We start from the raw sequence: 13,136 nt of genomic DNA on the forward strand, positions 1-13,136 counted from the left end.
CTTTTCTCTTTTCTTCCTCTCTCTTTTTTATTTTTTTTTCCTTTTTTTTTTTAACCCTCAGAAACAAAAGGGTGAAAAAAAAAAAAACTAACTTGTATAGTTTGTACTTTTGATAAAAGGTTCCACTGATGAGCTTTGGCAGTGGAGGTTCTTTTCTAATGTCTTTTTATCTGTATTAATTCCTCAGATGAAAACTTTAAGGAACAATGAAGGAGAGAGGTACTGCTCTGAAACGGTGAGAAGAAAAAAATTACACAGCACACCTGGGACAGATGAAGCCAAACTAGTGCTTTTATAATGCCAATCAGCAGGGCTGTTATCATCCCTCTAATTAGGAAAGCAGCCTAAAACAGAGAGCACTTGGGGAAATGGTAATGTTATGGTTTTGCACTTAAAAGGGGAGACATTTCCTGCACTGTAAGAATCCAGGATTGGGGCTGACAAGTCCTTTAATTAATGGGCAGGATTCCCTGCGTGTGCAAGTGTGTGTGCATGTTTCAATTCATAAAAGTGGACAAAGGGGGCTATTTGGGAGGGGTGGGGTGGAGGGAGGGGGAGAGAGGCAGAAAAAGGAAGGGGAAAAAACAGTCCATTAGTTTGAAGGAGAACAGAGTTCACAGCTACCTTCATTTTATTTAACCCCCAAAGGATTGAAACGTGGAGCTGCAGCGAGCTGTTTGCCAGAGATTTGAAAGCTACAGTAGAAAAAGCCCAAGGCCATCAGACAAACAAAAAAGTTTGGGAGAGCGCGCATCCTGAATTTGATAACACCTCCCATCCCCTGCAGTTGGCGGGTCCCTCGCCTCTCCCTCTCCTGCCTGGAGCTCACGGTCCCAGCGTAGCACACGAGCTTTTCATGGTTCTCCTTGCACACTGAGCAATGGGGCTCATTTTCAGCGCTCACACTGCATTCCTCAGGGCCCTTTTGCAGGCACCCTGCCCTCCTCCCAGTCACCCACAACCAGTCCCTTCCAGGGGGGAAGGACTGGGGAAAGATTTTGTTGCCCAATGGTTTGTTTTCCCTGTTAGGGTTGGACAAGGGAGACAGGCGAGATAGCGGGGGATGCATCCAGCGAAGGCTGTTGTCAGTTTAAAATGAAAAAAAAACCCCAAAAACCCGTGCAGACCCTTCGGAGCTGATGATGTGCCTAATCCTTCAACTTCAAGCGGGCCTGCTTGCGGAAGCCAGGGTGACAGCTCAGCGCCTGGCGACCGAGTGACATCACTGGGATTTTGAGTTGTGAAAACGCCGCGGTAGCGGCTGTATCGATCTCGGGGTCCAGTCCTACTTGTCCCGAGGTAAGAGATCCCAGCGAGGTCAGCGGGACTGGTTCTCCAAAGGAGAATTACTCACGCGAGGCAGCAACGTTAAATCAATACAGCAGTGGCATTTCCTCGCGCTGGCTACCCAGCCAATGGATTTCACACACCTCTCACCCTTCCTCTGCCAAGCAAGGGCTTGGGAAAGGAACTCCTCGCTGATACAAGCAGTTGTGAAAGCAAGCCTTTTTTTTTTATTATTATTTTTTATTTTTTTTTTTTTTTAATGAAAAAGTGCGCCCATGTAAAACTAGCTGTTGTGCTTGTAACAGATTACACAGAACGCTGAGGAGTGATAAATAGAGTCGTGTACCTTGTATCAGGCTTGAGACTGCAGCATAGGAGTCACTGAAGAGCATTATCAGAAGTGGAGCAAGATCGTTTAGAGGTTGAAGAATTAAAATAAAAAACAAAATAAAAAAGAAAAGAGAGTCCATTCAACCAGCGCACATTTTGAAACCACGATGCGATGGAGGTATTTCAGTGATGTTTGTTTTCTGGCAACAGAAATTTGGAGTATAATTTAAATAAATCTCCTAAATTTAATCTAAGAAAGATGAATGCAAGTGTTGCAACTTTTTTATTGACCTCCTATTAGCAGTTTCAAGGATTTTACTAATGCAGAGGATGGAAATTCAGATGTTCAGTGTCCAAAGATCAATCAAGAAGGTTCTAATAGAGGTGAGAACTTTTGTTGTCTTGGTTGCTTTTCCATTTTAAAATCAGTAATAATCTTGGATCTTGGCATCAGAACTTAGTGAATAGGTACACATTTTTGCACTGAAATCCTTGGTCTTTGCTCTTTAGCAACGAGCACTAATTTTAGCACAACCCCCTTATAAGATATTTGGCAAATAAATTAGGACCTTTTTAAAGCTTGGATCAAGGGAAAAACTCCATGAAGTTCACTGAAAGCACTGAAACCTTGGGAAATGGATTGGGCTACATGTTGGATCAGGGTCGTGTAGGAATTGCACAAAATGAAGGTACATTCATAAACAGAATATAAAAAAGAATATAAAAATATCAAACTGTGGCTGATGAAGAATATTTCACAAAGATCACTCACAAGATACTAGTGGTGTTAGAGAAATCAATTTCTTTGCCAATAATAATTTTTTATCATTGCACCTGATAGAGATTTTATTCAGCTTCTAAAAGGTTAAAATTTAGGTGGGGAAAAGAAGAACAGAAAGGATAAAAGGCCCATCTGGCCTTAAAAAAAAAGTTAAAAAAAAAAAAGTGTACCAATTTTTAACCCAGATTTGAAAACTGCCAAGTTATAATAAACACCTGGAAACCTGGGTTTATAATGGAAAATGCAAGTGACCTCTGGTTGCAATGGAGCCTGGACAATAACAGCTTGCAGAGCAGCTGAAAGTCATTCATAACCAACTGAATAAACTGACTGTGAAGGAGGAGAAGCAACAGTGTCGGTGAGAACGTGGTTCAAAGACAATCGTAGCAACCGGCAAGATTTTCATAGGAAAAAAATTAAAGCCTTGCCAGTTTTCTAAATGGCTTTTTCGGGCATATTGCCATCTCCTGCCAATCCCCCCCTTCCCTGCCTTGGAGGATATCAAAATACAGGCAGCTTGTTCTTTCTAAGGCCAAATTCCACAAACTACAGTTTCAATCTCGACAAAGTAATCGCTGTGATGGTACGAGGGCCTCACCTACAGAGCCTTGCCAGTCTAGGGACTGGCATCAAGTTTCTCTTTCACAATTATTATATCCTTTGTCGTGCTGTGCCTTCTCTGTACACACTCTTTGAAAAACTAAACAAAAGAACATCCATAAATAAAAAGTGATTGCTTATGTTCAAGCCCTCCCTGTCAAGTCTTAAACAGGAGGCACCATGTGTAAGGAGAAAAAGGGGATAGAAGGAAACTTCAAATGCAGTGTGGCTTATTGTCCCTACAGAAACAACTCGGGACAAAGTTTGCCAAAGTACTTCAGAGGTTTAAGAAATAATCCTATTTTCAAAGGTCAGTTAAGAAATAATAGGTCTGTCCATCCACTTGCAATGAATCCTATGCCTTGGAGGTCAATGGGGATACACACAGAGAGTGGAGTTAAAAAGCTCTAGGAGTCTCTGTGGGATCTGGGTGTAGTTTTTTTCCTGTCTTCCAAGGTTTGGCTTACTATTACAGAAGACCATTTCTAACTTGCATTTCTTTTAAATGCTGCAGTAACGGGTGTACACCTTAAGTCTCCATATTCTCTCCGACTAAATCTCTCCTTCAAAGCCTCTTTCCAAGAAACATTACAGATTTCTACCTTTTGTTTGCATGTCTCCAATTCTTTCTGAACCCTACCAGCAAGTGGAGCCCTCAGCTGTGAGCTAAGCAGAAAATGTGGTCTCAGTCCTCCAATAATTTCAGGCTCTTCTGTGCAGGAACAAGACTGGTATGTGCAAGTTTCACAGACTCCTCAGCTGAGGAAATTTTGCTAGAAATACCCAATACTCAGAGTTTTATGAGTGGTTAAGGGTTGGCACACACAAGTCACCAGCTGGAACACAGTTACCAAAATGTAGGCCTCTGGTAAGGCAGAAAAGGGATTGGGATTTGAGGACCCCCTTGGTGCAGAAGGTGCTGCAGTCTGAGAGGTCAAGCACAGAATCCTTTGAGGACTTGGTGGGAGCACTGAAACTCCCAGTTCAGTTTGTGCCCTCTGCAGAAAGGAGACGGGGTGGAAGTGCTTAACTGAAAGTACAAATGAGGGCCAAAGGCAAGGACTGTGTGTGAAAGATTTTTTTTTTTAGAAAATATCCTGCAAGGGGTGGGTCTTGGCACCATCTTTAGGGATATAATGCCACCTACTGAGTGGCCACCAGTGCAGCCTGGAGCTCCCAAGCTTTTCCCAGGGGATCCATAGTTATATATTTACCCAAGCTTGACCCTACCTAAGGTGTGAGAAGATCAGAGCCCCAGCAACCAGGATGGATCTAGGCTCCTTGCCAATAATTATCTGTATTTATTGATGATTGTATGAAAATTACCAGTTTTGTGGGCACCTGGTACCCCAGCAGAGAAACTGTTACGCCAATTTTCATTTTATTGCAGGGTGAACCCTGTAACAACTGCTTTGAAAAGCTCCCTGGCCACCACCATGAATGATTTTTCCCATGGACTCAGACACTCAGTGAGGATTCAACAAGACTCTGTGGCAGGAGAATACCAGGAGTAGCAGAATGAAGAGAATTAGAAAATCCTAAGGTAACAGTTCAGAACAAGTCTTGTTCAAAGGCCCAAGACTGATGCATCCCCTAATAAAAGCATACTGTAGCACAGTCCTGAAGGAAGAACACATACCATTAGTCCAGCCACAGAACAAGGACTCAGTTATGAAACATCTCATTTCTTCAGTTTTTGAGCCTTACATAAGCTAGCACCTTCAAACCCCAGAAATAATACAAAACCTTGTGTTGTTTCTTTCCTCCCTGTGCTGTGCTTACCTGGGTATGCAAGTCATATGCAAGTCATTCACAAAGAAAGATCAATTCAGTACTTCAAAATCCTCGTGAGAGAGAGGGATTCATCCCATCTCAGAAAGGGAAAGCTAAACCACTGACACTGCAGCTTTCAACAGGGCCTATCCACTTCAGGCAGCTAACATTTCACAACTCTTTTCTTTTTTTTTTTTTTTTTCCTTTAACGTTTGGTATCTCATGGTTCTTTATACGCTGAAAGCACTGCTCCTATTCATTTCAGGTGGGAGTATTTGGCACCTTTGCCAACCTGACCCCAGGTGCCTTGCATCAGGAATTCACAAACAAAGAGCACACAGTTAGTAACTGTACAAAGGAATAAAAGAGATAGAATCCTATTTATTTTTCAGTGATAAAAATGGGATACTTTGACCAGAAAACTATCCTTGTTTTTCTGTTGTGATACCTTGTGTTAATTGATTTACATCTCTTGTAAAGGATAAGATATAGATCCTATAGATGTTAGCCTTTTCCACCATAAAGTTTTTTCCCAAGGTAGTTTCTCTCATGCAGTGAATTAGACAGGTGATTTTGTTATTAAAAGCAGTGTAATGATTTGTATTCATAAGGGAAGTCAATAGAGGTTGTATGTAAATACAATAATACTGGTATTTCCTGTGTGGAATACCAGTATACTTGGCTTTTCATCACTAATATTTTTAATTTAGCTCCTCTATTGTCAAAAAAAAAAAAAAAAAAAGGGAGAATAAAATGAAAAAGTCTAAAATAGTGAATCATGTGGAGTCTAAGGCTGTTTAAAGCAATTTTGAATCTTCAGGTTGTAGGCCAGAACAGCATTGATGCCGGTGGCAGAGGCACAGCCAGCAATGTGATGCCCACCTTCCTGATAGTTCCACTTGTAGAAAACAATGCAGGACTCCTAAATTTTGGCTGTACCATTGTCTTCCCTACATTTTCCCCTATTCAGGACTTTCCTGCTCCTTTTTGACTGCTGTCTTTCTCTGCCTTAGCTCACCCAGCTGTCTCTTGGTGCTTTGCTATTTCGCTTTCATGTCCCACAGCTCTTCTCTCCCTTTTATTTCATTTTCTCCCCCTGAAAGGCTGAGCTGAGGGGCACAGCACAGCTTTGAAGCCCCTTCCCTAAGAGTTTTTGGGGTGCCTGGGTGGGGATAGGTGAGAAACACGGGGACTTTGCTCTCAGGCCATGGGCATGGCCACAGGGCAGCCCAGGCAGACAGGAGGAAGAAGAACAGGGAAAGGATTAGAGAGTTTAAGTGGCAGCTGAATCTTGGGAAAATATGAAAGTTAATCTCTGAAGTCTCTCCTGATGCATATGAACCAGAATCCCTGGGAGGCTCTTAACTTTGCCAAATTTGGGCAGCTTTTCACAGGGATGTAAGAGCTCATATCCCTAGCGTGAGGGTGATTTTTTATGTGACCTTTTACATCCCACTCAAAAGAAGGAGACAGTAGAGATTCGCTGTCAGGATATATATATATATATTTTTTTAACAATGGACAAAACAACATGTTTTTCTCCTAGTTCTTTGTTCTCAGAAGTAGGTAAGCAGTTTTAACTGAAACTCAGAAAACAAAAGGGGAGGAAGGGAAGCCTGAGGCACACTTTTGCTGTAGAAAATTTCAGTGCAGATTCTGGGAGTTTGGCAAAGCTAGAAACCACTGAAAATAGAAGTTTAAAATAGAGTGCATTAGGTACCTTTAAATTATAGACACACAGAAACTGGTGTATAGAGCTGTGGCTGTTTCATTGTTTCCAGCCTTGAATTGGTGTTCTCAGATAAATTAGAGAAGATCTGCTGCATTCATAGCATTTTTACTCTTTGAAATTGAGTCTGCTAACTAAGGCATTTGGATATTAATTTAGGTGTCAACTTCAGGCATGATTTATAAAAAACAAAATAAAACTGGGGCTGTGCACATTCAGGTAATGACCCAAGACAGGCAGCTGTCTTTCTGCCAAACCTGCACCACTTTTAGGAGCCGTGTAGATACCTGCAAGACCTCTGCTGTGCCGCTGTCCACGCACATTTGAGCAACATGAGAGGGTTCTGAGCTTTGTTCTTCCCCTCAGTGTCCATTTTCCTGGGCACAGACCGCGGAGTGTGCCCCCGACACTGAATTTCAGAAGGGCTGTCTCCATTCACACTTCTGAAAGGGTATGTCTCTGGCTCCCATGGCACCATATATCAGAAAAACCTTTGGAAAGCCGGGAGTTCGCTGTCAGCCACATGTGAAGTTTGTGGAGCTACTCTGGAATTTAAATGCTTTTTGCTCGGGAACAAATGGGACGGTAAAACCATGGAGTAATAATCAGAATAAGGTCACCGTATAAAGATCCTCTCGGAATATGAAATTTTAAGGAGAGTCTGTACGTGTTTGTTTGAACAAGAGCTTCAGAGTAAGAGGTGGACAAAGTGTGGATTAAGACCTACGTAAGGAAAAGGCTGTAATTCTAATATTAATTAGTTTCTGCATAATTAAATATTTCTCATTTTGAACAGCGGCTGTGAGCTCCCTCTGTCCTTGGCAAAGTTTGAAGTCTAATTTTATGGCTTTGACTCTTCTCTGGTGCACTGTAAGTACAAGTATTAAGCAGATTTCTTTTCTTTAATTTTTTTTTTTTATTTTACTTTTATCAGTGTAAATAGTGCTCTGAAAGTGAGTAACTTTGCTTACTGCAAAGTTGGACGATGATAAGAGAAATAATGCTTTTCATCACTAAAATATATGAGAGTAAAGAGTTGAAAACACTAGGAAACATCCACCTCTCTCAGACTTTGATGTTTGGCATCTTGGCAGTCTGATACCAGTTTTATGGCTGTAGGTTATTAACAAAATTGAATTATTTCCAGAAGTTTATGAAAGCTGATATATTTTCAATTGTCTAGACTTTGCTAGGCAACCTTAGGTTATGTTCTGACAACGAAAGGTGGGTTTTGTATTAATCAACTATGCCCCACCTCAGCACAAAATTTGTGTAGCCTTGTTGATGTGATGAGCCTGAGGTGGACTGATCTGCAATCTGGGCTTTGCACACACTTTCGTTTGCTGTCATACCCACATCAGTTTGCATGAGTGACACAAAATCCAGTGACACCCTACTCTTTCTCCCTATTTCATGGGACCTTGGTGAGAGCTTGAGACAAATGTGTGGAAGGCAACAAAATAGTCAAGGTTCAGCCCAGGCAAGAGTGACAGTGGTGAGAGTAAACTGGGAGAAGGAAACAGGCAGGTTCCCAACTCTGAAGTTTCGTTGAGAAACAACCCAGAATCAGAGGGTCCAGGCTGTGGGCTTGGAGTTGTTTGAGTCTGGACCTCACAAAATACCTTTGAGAGGTCATTAAAATATGTTTCTCATATGGTGGGGATTTGAATATTGCACCAATTTCCTTGGATCCTAAGAACACTGAAAAAACCTGACCCAGTGTCCATCTCAAGCCAAACATCAAAACATCAAAAGATGTTCTTCAGTCTCTTGTAGCTAAGAGATGTCAGCTGTCTAAGCCCTATGTGAATCTTTTTCACTTTGATGCTTGGGTGTCTGCCAAATGTGTGGGAACAACACCTTAAAATGATTCAGACACCGACTCTAGTGCAGACCTTGACTATCTGGCTGTAGGATGTCACACCTCTGCTCTTTGCTGCTCGAAAATGAGTGAAAGTTGCTGAAAATTATCCCATCTGGTCCTTTTAACAGGCTATTTTTTAGGTGTCTGTGTATTACCATGCATATCATCTGCAGAGATGCATAAATGATCGAGCTTCTCACTTAATAGAAAGGAAATGGTGATAGGGGGTTTCCATGAAGATTCTTTGATTTCAGAATTTATTCTCCCTGAGGTCCAAAATAGCCCAAATTTAACTTTCAGAACATGCTGCATAGCTATTTTTTGCCGAGCTTTTGCTGAGGGTTGAAGAGCATGAGGCAAGCTGGGAATTTTTTTGTGATTCTGGGCTGATTTGATTTATGTGGGCAGGGAGTTATTTGGACTGAGCAAGTAATTTTGTTTTGTTATGAACATTTTTAATTAGTTATAAGCCCTCAAAACTTTGGATAAAGACATTTTGTTTATACTTGGGAGAAAAATGAATGAAGTAGATTACATATTTAAGCCTTTTTTGTAATGATTTACTCTTCCTTGTAATTGTGTGTAGTGAACAGATTATCTTTTATTTTATGATTCAGTTTTTCTTTAAGTGCTTCTTCCCCTTTGCTGCCACATCAGAGAGAATCTGTTGAATTTAATTGGGCTCTCCTTAGGCTCATGATCTTGCTTGCCAGATCAGTTTTATGAAATTCTCTTCCTTTTTTGGAAAAATGAAACGATTTGTGGTTTTGGCTAAAATAGTTCTGATCAGCCTCTCCAAATTGAGGGCTACTCCTTGGCACAGCATGCTTGTAATGCTTAAGAGACCCATCCCTTGGCAGGGAAGCAGGAGGGATGGATGCTTGTATCCTGAGAGAGATGTTACACTGTGTGGAATTCCACATTCCCCAGATATTTAGTCTTTGTGAAAACTCAGTGGAAATTTCAGCTCAGTGGAAAACGATCGCAAAGAGATCGCACTGCTCATTCTGACACTTTTTTTTTTAAAAAAACAGGAAAATGCAGAAATTAGCAGACTATTTGACTATGCTACTGTCCATCCACCTCTTTTTGCCAGTGTGAGACTGTTTTCAACCTAGCATAACAATTCAGTGTTGTTTTGTTTAATGAATCAATGATGCATCTCTCATAAATAAATCTTGCTGTCCCCTCCCCTTTCTCCATACAGTGAGTCCTTGCTTCTGCTCATCCCACTTATACCATTCAAATCAAAACAAATATGAAAATATTTCCCTTTAATTAGTACTTCTATTTAGCTTGCACTCCTTTCACCTTTCAGTTGTCAGTAATGTGTAAGGAGATGAAAACAGAATAGAATGGAATATTTGGGCTCATATGCTGGCTTGTGCTATAGAGACTTTGCTAGAAATGACTAACAGCAGTCTGGTGAAGTGGGTGTACCAGCATCCAGACTATAGGTGCTCATTTTCATGTTTGTACATGTGGGTGGGTTTCTGGAAGCAACTAAATGACTTAGAACTAGAACTCCTAAATGGGATTGCCTTTATTTGATTTATTTATTTATAATGCCCTACGTTTCTCACCCTCCCTCTGATACAGGTTGGATGCAAATCTCAGATCTTGGCATCTTTAACCTCTGGTAGCAGGGTGAGAAATTCAGATTGCTGCTTTGTCAGTTCAACTGCTATAGAAATTTAATGTACTTTAAAACGATATCTATTATATCTATATTTGATACATGACTTAAAACATTTAAGGCTTTATTTTTCTGCTTATTCTGTCCCTGGATTGGCTTTATTCCACCTTTGCAGACATCTGTGTCTCAAAGGTAAAAAGTCACACAAATTTTCTGTGTGTAAAAACGAATAAAAAGGAAAAACAAAAAGCAACAAAAAAAAAAAGAGCACAGGCCAGTTAAATCAAAGAGAACTAATTTGTGCAGAATCACATAAGGAAATTTATTCAGAGCTGGCAAGATTTTACAAGTAAACTTCCCAAGAACAGTTCTCTTTGGCTCCATCCTTCATGGTGATATAGTTGTGTTTTAGGAAGAAGTTTAAGGAGATACTGCTTCTCCTTTTGGGGGATGGAGGAAAAGAATATGAGAGTCCAAAAAAGAGTAAATTAAAAATGTGAGCTTATTCAGAAAAGAGTAACTTGCATTTCCATCACATTAAATTATGCTGTGTGACACTGGACAGCAGCTTCTATGTCAGTTGCTGTGGATGGGTTGTACATAAAGCTCAGGAAAGGCTTCAGAGTCTGAAATGATATCTCCTCCTTGTCAGATCAAATCTTGCCATTGGGAGTGTGGTCAAGTCTTCCTCCCTGTGGTTCCCTCAGAATCTGGGAACTGTGGCTCTTTCTCTGTCCACAGAGGCCAGTCAGAGCTAAAATATTTGAGGATTGTTTATATTTGTGGGGATTTTTGTTTTGTTTTGCTTTGCCTTTTCCTTCCCTGGACCATTTCCTAAATGACTCTGAATACTACAGAATCTTGATATAATCCTGAGAAGAACCTATTCTGGATTATTTAATTCTCAGAAAACCCCACAGAAATATCAGTGTGTGAACAAATGTGCTATTACCTTATGTATACACCTGTAGAAAGAAAGTAAATATATAAATTCATTCATATAATGTAAAACTTAATCTAAAATTAGGGCAGATCCTGATAATGAGAGACATGTCTTTCCCCTTCTACTGAGAATAGGAATCTGATCTGACACATTTTTTCTTTTTTAAAAACACCAGGTCCAATTTATTTCCTGTGACAGAAGAAAAATGGAGTCCATCAAATCTATCAGAGTGAGCCATTTTTAAGAGACATTTAAGTAAATGTGCTTCTGGATATTCTCTGAAAGTGAAATAACAAGGGTGGACAGAAAAAAAGGGGGGGTGATGATTCTAAAAGCATCTTATTATAGTTTTAATTTATATGGGCTTTGGTGCTAATGATTCATTAGGTTATGCCCTTTAAATGGTCTTGTCTTGAAAATGCCAACATTTTGAAGCAGACTAGAATATATTTCTCAGATATCAGATCTTGCACTTGTTATTAAGACAGGCTTTTATATATTTTTTTTTTTTTTTAATTTAAGAACATCTTGTAAATTATACACGCTGAAGAACTTTTGCAGTTTTGCTTTGTGCCTCTGGACTGACTGGGGGAGGTAGTAACACTCTGAATTAGTGTCTGTGTGTCATTACTTGCAGTAATGCTGTGGTGATGAGATATCTGCAAGGCTGGAAAAGATGAACCTGCATTCTCATTTCAAGTCCCAGCTACTTACAGAACACAGAAAAGCAGGAAAAAAATTGGCATACACAGGACTTTGAGGGATATAATGAAGGGTCTGATGGGCTGCTTTTATTTTTAGAATTTCTGGTGTTTGCATGACAACATAAGTTAGCCTTTTCCTTGTTGCCTTTATGTCAAGTGTTCCAACATTTTAAGGAACTGCCTTACTTTTCATACAGATTTTATTTTGGGTGATGACCTTTTCTGGTATCCCTGCAGCTTGTGGGAGCAGTGGTCACAGGACACGGCCTCCCTGTGCCCAAACCCAGAACAGCTGTGGGGGTGGGCAAAGGGGAGAGAAAGGGAAAACATCTCTGAACATGGCAGTTTGATGTTGAAGCAAGAGGTTTTCTGGGTGCCTTGGGAAGAGCTTAAAAGAAGGAAGGTAATTGGCGTGGCTTTGTGGGTGTTTGCAGAGAACTCTTTCAAAACCTATGTATAATGGGCCATTAGAGAAAGTATACACTGGCAGTCTGGAAATGTGACAAGTGGCTTATAAACAAGAACACTGTGACCTGATGGTGAAAGAGAAATCACAGTGTAGGGGGAACACCAGCAGCTCCTGTGTGACACAGCAGAAAGGAGGAACCAAAGAGCACAGTGAGAGAAATTACGTGGGCCCATCCTAAAACAGTGGGATTCAAATGATGGACTTCACAGCAGAGTTTTGTGTGAATGTAAAGGGAATATTTGCACAAGTTTGCACAAGGTCAAGGCCAGAGGGAAAGCCAGTTGCCGTAACTTCGAAGTCATTGACATGGATGTATAGCAAAGTGGATCTCAGCCCTGGAATGGAGTTTGAATGCGAGGTTTAGAGTTCTAAGCCAAAGCTGACAACCAAGTTATTATTGACCAAGTTATTATTGACCTTCTGATAGAGCCATGGTCATGGTCACAGTGCTTGGTTACAAATGGGGGGCATTGAGTCTGCAGTGGTGGTGATTCACCCATGAGAAGGAAACTGGCTCAGCTCCTGACCTGGCCAGGTGCTGTGTTGTGTTGTTAATTTGCTCCCCACGTTGTTCCCTTAACGGTTTGTTCCTCTCTCCCCTCTGATTTTGTTATTAAGTTGTACCCTCCTACCCCAGTTGTCAATCCAGCCTTGTACCTGCCTCTTGTTCTTGAATGTTCCCTGTTCCTCCCCTCTGGGCCCTGTCTGTCACTTGGCTACTCCTCCCAGCTTCTAGAAAGTTCAGGGAGGGTCATCGAGTGATAGGGCAGAGACAGAGGAGGTTCCACCCTGAACCTCCCTCATTGATTCTTTCCAATGTCCCTCTGATCCCTTCACACTCCCCCCTTGTTTCCCATTGGTTTGGGATCTGTCCCCTCCCTTGGTTCCTCCCCCAAATTTTAAGTTGCTGTCATCCCTGTTATGGGGGCTCTCTGGAGCACCAGTCCTGAGGTTGGGGGTCCATGTGGGGACTCAATAAACCTTGGACTTTGCCCTTCAAGAGAGCCTGACTCCTGCATC

General features: G+C 41.1%; 1 protein-coding gene across 1 annotated transcript in view; it reads right to left on the reverse strand.

The window, feature by feature from the left end:
- LMO3 (LIM domain only 3) overlaps positions 1–4,877 on the reverse strand; it is a 69,053-nt gene extending 64,176 nt beyond the window's left edge. The window contains exon 1 of the mRNA XM_088055822.1: positions 4,781–4,877. The gene's annotated coding sequence lies outside the window, so the exon portion shown is untranslated. The remainder of the gene's footprint in view (positions 1–4,780) is intronic.
- Positions 4,878–13,136: the final 8,259 nt, after the last annotated feature.

The sequence above is a fragment of the Pseudopodoces humilis genome, chromosome 5, assembly GCF_049639895.1.
Source record: "Pseudopodoces humilis isolate 2021_Gansu_Grassland_sample_001 chromosome 5, ASM4963989v1, whole genome shotgun sequence".
Taxonomy (NCBI): Eukaryota; Metazoa; Chordata; class Aves; order Passeriformes; family Paridae; genus Pseudopodoces; species Pseudopodoces humilis.